Raw genomic sequence first — 10,418 nt, forward strand, 5'->3', positions numbered from 1 at the left:
TCGGTAGAAGTCTTCTCGTTATTTCCTTAATTGGCAACGACGATTGGTGGATGATCAATCACTATAGGCTTATAGCGATTGGTGTAATAATCATGTGTGTTATTTTTCAAATAACCGAGAGTTCTTTAAAAATCTCTAGGTTTTTCCCTTGCAAGAAAAACTGAGAGATTTTCAAATAACTCTCAGTTTTTCTTGATAGGGAAAACCAAGAGATTTTTAAAGAATTCTCGGTTTTTCACTTTGGTGTCTAAACCGAGAGATTTACGAAATGTCTCAGTAAATAAGCAATTAGGTTTACCGAAAGAGACAATACTAACGTATGACGAGAGTTACCCAAACTCTCGATATTATGTATATATCGAAAGATATAGTATCATTACCGGGATCGCCGATAGAGGACCGGGGTCCGACTAAAGGAGACCTCTTTACACACACACAACGGTTGTCGCTAATCCGGTTAGAAATTAATACAGGTCTTAACACCACAAAGACTGTCACAAACTCTTGAACCAGGTTCAAGTGCGGAAATATTTGTTTCAACCTGAAGCAACAACACACACGGACCAGATAGAAATAAGAATGGAGAGGGGTCGGTTTAAAATAAGTGGAAACTAGTTCGGTTAGTTTGGTGACCGAAAATGAATAAAAAACACAAGAAACTTATTTTATGGATGTTTGGAGATGAAAATCCTACGTCACCCCTTCTTCTCAAACAACGAGAAGGATATTCACTAAGGAATATTCAGCAACACAATACAACACACAATCGAGTCTTATTTACTGCTCGATGTTCACTTTACAATACTCACATAGTATTGTAATATACTTTTACAAATATGTAAATATCCAGAACTTTAATAGTTTGTTTTTATCACTCAATAGCTTTGTAAATTTCTCAAGGTATGTTCTTAGGAGTGAAAGGATCGCACAAGAGTTTTTTTTTCTCTCTCTAACTTCGTAACCTGATAGCACGTCCTGAAGTGTCAAACCGTTCTTTAGCTCTCCAACTTTCTCCTTTTATAATGGAAATATGACAACAATCATATTTCTCTTTCTCTAAGTGGTTGGCCAAGAAAAGAGGTTGCTTTTGGTCTTTTGCAAAGCTAGGTGACTGTACACCTGACAACTACATGCTGCTTGGTGGTTGCTTCTTGACTAAGACAAGCCTGGAGGTTGCGACTGGATTTATACTAAACTAGGTAACTGTACATCTATTTGACAGTTATTTGCTGCCTACAGTCTCATAGTGGAATCTTAATTTGGAGTTGAGAATAACCGGAGCTGAAAGAAATTAATTGACCGGAGCTCATATAATCTTGAGGCAATTAATTGACCGGAGCTCATTTAATCTTGAAGGCAATTAATTGACCGGAACTCATTTATGACTGGAACTCATTTAATCTTGAAGGCAATTAATTAACCGGAGCTCATTTATGAGCTGAACTCATTTAATCTTGAAGGCAATTAATTGACCGGAGCTCATTTAATCTTGAAGGCAATTAATTGACCGACCATGCTTCATTAAATGTCGGTTGACCGATCTTCACTTCGAACCGAAGTCTAACTACCGGTCAAACTACTGAACCGATATCCACTACCGAGCCGATCTCGCCTACCGGATTTACGGTCAAACTACTGAACCGATATCCACTACCGAGCCGATCTCGCCTACCGGATTTACCGATCTCGCCTACATGGAAATTTTGGTATTTTGCTAAGCTTCCCTGAAATAACAAAACTTTAAGTATTATTTGTAGTCGGTGATATTCGATTCATAGTCACCTATATGACAGGTAAGAGTGCTTACCACTACACCACAACACCTTTTTTTATCATTAAAACAATTAATATACTTGATATGACTTAGCAATTTAGCATATATATTTATTTGAATTTAGTTTTATCTATTCATTATTAAAACTTAATAATTATATTCTAACAGATTATACTCTTGGTAATGACCCTTTTTTAGTAGTGATATTCTACCATTATGGCTACAATTATAAGGCAATAAAAAGTTAAAAGATTGTGTGTTGTTTGTAGCAATGTCATGAACTTGTAGTTTGAATGTGTGTGTTTTCATTCTTTTTACATTACATTTAACTATTCTTTATCAATTATAGGGTTTGTTTAGCTTGATAAAAAAAACTCATGCCGTTTTTTTTGGGTTTAATGAAATGACGATAAGTCGTTTTCCAAAAAAAACTATGGCTGCAATTACCTTATTCATAACTTTGCAAAACTATTAACAATAACTTTTACAATTTCATTTGCATTATTTAAAATACACAATTTGAATAGGACTATGTAAAATATTTTAAATTTTAGCATTAAATTTGCAAAAATATTTACAACTTTCTGCACATTATTTAAAAAACTAATATTATTAATTTAATTCAATCCATTTTCAAATGATTCTCAATTTAATATATATATATATATAATAATAATAATAATAACCAAAAGAAGCTCAATTATATGATCAATTCACTATATGCTAACATAATTCATTACAAATTAAAAAAATACATTTGTAAATTTAATTCATGAAGTAGTAAAGTTCCAAAAATATTAAAAAACATTCAAAATATTTAATGCTTCGCCCCCATCCATTTGTGTGTACATTCTTCACCACATCCAATGAGATTTCAAAAAATTTGATCATTGTTATATCTTCATTTCTGTAAATATATATATTTAACAAAATAACTAAAAAGATTTACTATCTAATTTATTTATTGAACATATTCATGTACAATGAATTTCTTACAACATTAATAGTCCAAGACTCATCCCACTCCATCATGGTGCATTCTCCAACATTATTTGACAAAATTATGCAATCCAAATATTGGAGATAAAATATAATCTATCTCAATTGAAACCTTAGGCATTTGATAAGTCAACATGTTGAAATTATTAAGGATTAAACATGATCTTACTAAATAACTATATTATTTTGTCATCTACCTATTAATTATTCAAATTAATAATTCAATATACTTAAAAACATTATGATTATAACTAACCTTAATAGCCTTTTATAAAATTTCATAATTTGCATTTGAATTTGAAGAATATCAACCAAATTAAAGATTAAAATTACTAACCTTCTTAATAACCCGATATGAGTTGTAAAGTTTGGGCTCATTCGTTTTCCCAGAGTTGCTCCATAATGCTAGAATATTGTCGACTCGTTCATTTAAAAAATATATTTGTGTTTGAAGAAAAAATTTTGTCATTACCCAATTAAACTTGGTTGGACTTTAACACTTTAATTATCTCTTATTGTTTTATATATTCTACATTGAATTTATCAGCTTCTTTTTTTTGAAGTGCAGTCTCTTTCTCCTTTTCTAAATTTTGCATTTATAAAGCACTTATAGTTTCTTTAAGGGTATTTACCTGCAAACATAGTTGTGTGCTGGATTAAATTTATCAACTTCTTCTTTTTAAAGTCCACTCTCTTTCTCCTTTTCCAAATTTTGCATTTGTAAAGCACTTATAGTTTCTTTAAGAGTATTTACCTCCAAACATAGATGTGTGCTGGATTGCCCATTTTCGAATACTTGTTTTCGGCCTATGTAGCCTATTCCAAACACACAAATGTTTTGATATTCCTTGTTGCCACGATCCACAACTCAATTTAGGGTTTTTGTTCATTGATATCCAAAGTATATTTGAGTTTGAAGTAGTCGAGTAAATTAATCTACATAAAAAAACATAGTTAGTAGTGTATAAAATATTAATTTCAACATTTTGATAAACATAAAATATAAATACTTAGTAGTGTTTAACACATACCACAACTTTTGCTGTACTATTTCCACTCTATGTACCATTCTTTTTTTATGTATCTTTTCAAATATTTCAAGAATTAAAGAGTGTATTTCAAGTTTCTTAGTCTATTGTAAAATATCAACTCAGGTGATAGTAATAAATTAAATACAACTCAAATAAATAAATTACTTACCAATCTTCTTTGATGTTCTATAGTCGGGATTGAACCTCCACAATATGTGGCACCATTGTTTTCTGTGTATTTCTTTCAATATCCTTGGGACTTAGAACACTTCTCGAAATACTTTGGGTCATCAATTTTTTTTATCATTTGGGTTTAGTCTTCTAGGTAATGTGTGGGGGATATTCCAAAGATGCTTTAGCCCTAGTCATAAAATTTCTTTTCTTTGCAGTACCATTCTGATAGGATCAACTTAATCAATAGAGACGGGGGTCTGACTATGGATGAAGGCTTATGAAAAACTGTTTGAAAGAAATCCTATTAGAGATTTAATTTGCTTTCTATTCTACGCAAACACTTGTAAACACTTGAAATAGATTCAAGGCGGAATTGTTTACTTGGGTTTGAAGCATAAGATGAAATATGAAAAGATGATAGAAATGAAAGAACACAGCAGTTTGTTTATGGATGTTCGGAGAAACTCTCCTACGTCACCCCTTCTTCCAACCACCAGAAGGATTCACTATAATATGATTCGAATCAAATACAGTTTACACACACTTAGCTCACTATTGAACATAACACTTTCTGTTCATTTACAAGATGAAGAATATAACTCAGCTAAAGGTGTTTTGATTCTAGCTCTCTCTTGATTCACACACGGTACAATCAGAAAGCAGCTTCACAGTATGAATATTCAAAGGCTTTAATTCTCTGTAATTTCAGTACGCAAGATGATCGAGATCGGCAAAATTCGTAAGGCTGATTGTCAAGAACAAGTAAGTTCTTCGTTCGTTGTCCTTGAGATTTGTTAAATACTGAGCAGGAGCTAACGGTCGAATCTTTTTGAATGATACATGGCACTCTTCTATTGGAAAGCCTCCATTGTACACAGCATGTTCTGAGCACAAGGATCGTGGCCATACACCACTGGTAGTGCGCCGAATATTCCATCAGATATTTTCCTGCAAAACAAATAATATGAGGAAAATTCTCTTACGTGGAATTCGTTGGTTGGTTGCATATAGCTATTGTACTGATCTTCATTAAAAAGTGGAGCAGGAGTAAGGTACAACTATAGCACGTGAGTAGACGGGTGCTAGCTTCAAGCATACTACTTAAGCTGAGCATTAGACGTATTTCAGTTAGAAGGATTGTGAAAATCAGTCTAATGAAATCAAACATCCCCTCCTAATAACAGAGTCTATTAGACCGCCTAGTCTAATAGAATTAGACTTACGTCTGATTGCAATAACCATTAGACTACACGTCTAACTCCACTGAGTTAGACTGCACGTCTAATTCCGGTTCTACCTCAGATTTTTCTGAAGGAGTTAAACTCACGTCTAACTTTCACTTAATTAGACTGCACGTCTAATTATCCAATAACCATTAGACTGCACGTCTAACTCCACTGAGTTAGACTGCACGTCTAATTCTGGTTCTACCTCAGACTTGTCTGAAGGAGTTAGACTTACGTCTAACTTTCACTTTGCATTAGACTACCCATCTAATCATTCACTAACTATTAGACTGCACGTCTAACTCCGTTGAGTTAGACTGCACGTCTAATCCCGGTTCTACCTCAGACTTGTCTGAAGGAGTTAGACTCACGTCTAACTTTCAAATATATTAGATTGCATGTCTAACTCCGCTGAGTTAGACTGCACATCTAATTCCGTATACATTAGACTTGTGTCTAATTGCAACTATATTAGACTACACGTTTAACTCGGTTGAGTTAGACTACACGTCTAATTTCGAATATCTATTAGACCATACGTCTAATTCGAGAATTCATTAGACTGCACGTCTAACTCCGTTGAGTTAGACTGCACGTCTAATTTTGCATATCTATTAGACCACACGTATAATTCTATGCATTCATTAGACTGCACGTCTAACTCTATTGAGTTAGATTGCACGTCTAACTCTGTTGAGTTATACTGCACGTCTAACTCTGTTGAGTTATACTGCACGTCTAATTATATGCATTCATTAGACTGCACTTCTAACTCCCCTGAGTTAGACTGCACGTCTAATTCTATGCATTTAATGCCAAAATCGGTCTAATGACCCTCATTAGAAGTCTTGTGAAATATGAATTCAATACACTTGCATCAAAACTCATAAGTCAATTTCATCATCAAAATTTCAATGGTTAAATTATTTCAACACTTAGTCAAAATAATTTGACCCAATAATTTCCCCCTTTTTGATGAAGAAATTGGAAACCTGCATACATATACCAAAATATGCATTCATCATATAAATAAAACAAACCCTATTTGTATGCAAGTAAAACATTCAAGATATCACAATCAATCACAATGAGTGTTTTCAGAAGAAACACACAAAACGTTGTTCAAGGTAACCAAAATGAGCTTACATCAGAAAATCATCAAAATATTCAAACAAAAATTTCATAAAGAAATTTATATTCTATTCTTCTTCTTCTTCTTCTTCTTCCTATCACTTCATTGGAAAGAATGATTCTTCAACCTAGGAAGTCTCTAAGACCGCCGTTAGAGGAGGATTGGAGATATCTCTTTTCCTTTTCTTGGATTTGAGCGTTTTCACCCTTTGAACGTAATCGACAACCTTCTGGTTGTTCAGGATTTTAGAAGAAAGGTGAAAACTCTTACCGAGTTCATTTAGAAGGAAACACATAAGAGAGCTAAGTGGACCATCAAAACCAAAGATATTTTTCCGAGCAACAACCATTCTAACAAGATTTCCGAAGAGGAAGCTTGTCTAGTTGACAGGAACATCCCTGGTGATAGCCACCATTATCTGAAAGACCTTCGTATAATACTTGTAAGATGATTATTTGGATAGAAGAGATTTCGAGATGATGTCGCTTAGAAGAGCAAACTCATCCTTCAAGAGATTTTTCTTTCCATGAAAGTCCACTTGAGGAGAGTCAGAAAAGACTTTCATCATTGTGATCATTAATTTATTTGGAGTGGATGAAAACTCATCAATACCTACTTTTGGAAGCTGGAAAAACGCACCGAAAGACTCTTCGGTGATGCAGATCATCTGGCTCATCACGACCCCAACAACAACTTTATCCTGATAAAAGCCAGCAGTTTCGAAAAATTCATGAACCAAATGTCGTCTATCCACAACTTCAAACATATCCTCATCCTAAAACCAATAACAAACTTTGTGAGACACAAATAACTCTATTAACCAAATCATACTTGATCTGATTATGTATTTCCAGATTCACTTAAATCTAGTTTTTTTAGATTGTCTACTCATATTGATTGAAAATCTATTCAACAAATATGAAATACAAAACTAATTAGAACCATAAATAGATCATGATGAAAAATATATTATCAAATGCAACCAACATAGTCAAATTTAAATTCTAATTTGAAATTAAATTTTCTAAACTCTTTCCTAAATATTTTTATTTCAAATTACATTGTAAACTGATATAATTCGTATTTGAACCAGAAGAAGCTTTGTTTTGCTGCAAAAACACATGCACTTAGCCAGTCCAGACTCAAGCGTATTAAAAGAAGATGAAATAATTACAATAAAAAGGCATCCATTCATTCTCAATTGAAATTATTATAACAAACTCGTGTTACATATTTTGAATTATACTTTAATGACACATTTGATTTATAAGAAGTTATCATTTGAGAGTAACTTCAATTGACATATAGATCTGAAACATAATACCAGAGTTTAAAATAATTTTAAAAAAAATATAGATCGAAAGCGATTTGTTTGCAGCATAACATTCATGTACTATTTATGCTTTCTAGTCTTATAGTAGTAAGTAGTATAGTTTTCAATAAAAGTAGAGAAGCCAAACCAAATATTTAATGTAGAAGAAAAGTGCATGTTGTTTGAATTCTCCATTATAGAAAAGCATAAAGATTTGTGTTATCATAATTTCAAAAAATATATAAAGGTCATCCAGGCCAAAAAAGAAAAAGAAAAGAGTCATTATAGTATCATAAATATTGATATTATTGTTGGGGTTGAAAAATAAAGGCATAACTCCATTAATTCACTCACTTACATCATTTTCTAAAATATTCATTTCAGAAAAAATATTGTATAAACCCTAAAACGAACATTATGGAATAATATACAATAATACATTATTGAAGAAATCAAAGTTCAAGATAGATTTTAGTTGAGTGAGGTTTAGGAAGATCGATTATGAAGAAAACGATGTTGAAGATGGGTTGAGGCTTTCAGCCACATCGAATTCTGTGTGTTTCAGTGAGGTTGTTGTAAAGATTCAACGAGGTTGATATAGAGATACAGTGAGATTTCTAGACGATCTCAACGACTTTTCTAGACGAGTTCGGCGAGGAGTGGTTGCGGGAGGCCGCGAGTCGCGTGTAAGGTTTGAGGTTGATGAAGGGTATGAGTCGGGGAGAGAGAAAATAGTTAAGGGGAATGATAAAATTTATGAGTCCCTGCTTATTTTTTATGTTTTTTATTTCATGCGAAAGCTTTTTACGCGGGAATATTAAAATTTTTGGATTGAATAAATCTACAACTATTTTTACATTAAACATAAGTTAGTTCGGAATAGTTTTGATCTGAAGTGGTCTGTAACTTTTTAATGCATTAATTTGAATTGAGCACTGAATTACAATATTTCTCGCAATCACTAATTTGAAGGTTAGTGTAGTAAATTTTACATATTCAATGACATTTTACATAATTTATATTCAACTATTGGGATAGAATTATGCATATTTTCCTAGTAACTATTTATGCATTAACCTTCATTAAGTGCTGAATTGCAATAATTCTCGCAATCACTAATTTACACACTCATTTGTATTAGATATTTCATATCCAATAACATTTTATGTAATTTATTTTCAACTCACGGGTAAAATTATGTATATTTTCCTAACAACTATTTATGCATTAACCTAAACTAATTGTTGAATTGCAATAATTCTCACAATCACTAATTTTCACACTCATTGCAGTAGATATTACAGATTTAATGTCATTTTGCATAATTTATTTTCAACTCTCGGATAGAATTGCGCATATTTTCCTAAAAACTATTTATGCATTAACCTTAACTCAGTGCTAAAATCGCAATCACTAATTTTAATACTCATTGTAGTAGATATTGCAGATCCAATGATATTTTGTGTAATTTATTTTCAACTCTCAGGTAAAATTATGCATATTCACCTAACAACTACCTTTTCATTAATCTGAACTGAGCGTTGATTGTAATATTTCTCGCTATCACTCATTTTTATACCATCACAGACATTATTGCAGATTCAATGTCATTTTATATAATTCATTTTCAAATTACACTAACAACAAATATTGTGATATTCAAATACTTGTTTTCATTCACTAAAAGTAAAATATTAAAGAATTTAACCATACATATTATGCAAAATAATCTGAAACTAAGGCATTAGTACATTTGAAACTCTAAATCAAAATATGTCATCTCCTGATTGTTCTTTACCTTTTATAGGTTCAGCATCTACATTTATACTACTATTTTAAATACTTTATAGGATCATCACTTTCCTCTGTAGCACTTCAATGCAATTCAGTTTAATCTAATCCATCGAACTCAACATTTAAAACATTTAAATCACTAAAATAGTTGACATCACATAAGGGAATATTCAGGGAAATATACAATTCTTTGGTAGGATACTCATGTTGACACACTACTTAATTTGTCCATATTTTCTCAATCTTTCCCCTTACTTTTATTTTGCAAACGGTCATCCATTCAGAATTATGACCATTCGTTATGGTTGGATAGTTTGAATAGTAAATATATATAGCTTGTTGAGCAATAATAAATGGGCTGTACTTAACATATCTCTGTTTCATGTTCACGTCAATCAATTTATATGTTTCATTAACTCTAGTATCTATAATAGGATCAAAACATAAACATTTAAATAGAACCACACGTAAATATGGACAAGGGTATTCTAATTCAATAATCTTCTCCAAAAGTCCATAATAATCATAATCATTTGTATTAATGCAAATACCACTATTCATGGTTGATTTATTAGATCTGAAATCATCAACCCTCCACACATAACCATTAATGAAGTACATTGAATATCTAGTTGCTAGAGTCTTTGGACCAAATGATATTAAATACAATAATTCTTTGTCAAGATCCCCTCTTTATTCTTGTAAAACATTCAAAGTGAATTATAATAATCTTTAGATATACTTAAAATGAAAATTGAAATATTTAGTTCATCACTTCTAATTAGAACCATGATGAGAATTGACAATCTATTTCATTATGATATACTCCAACATTTATGGCACAAAAAGTCATGCAATAATGAAATAAAATAATTTATCATATTCAAATTTGATATTAACAATTATGTAATTATGATTCATTACCTATAATATGGATCCATCTCCGGACAATTTAGTAAGACATACGTGTGAGTAG

This window comes from Impatiens glandulifera, chromosome 1 (assembly GCF_907164915.1).
Source record: "Impatiens glandulifera chromosome 1, dImpGla2.1, whole genome shotgun sequence".
NCBI lineage: Eukaryota > Viridiplantae > Streptophyta > Magnoliopsida > Ericales > Balsaminaceae > Impatiens > Impatiens glandulifera.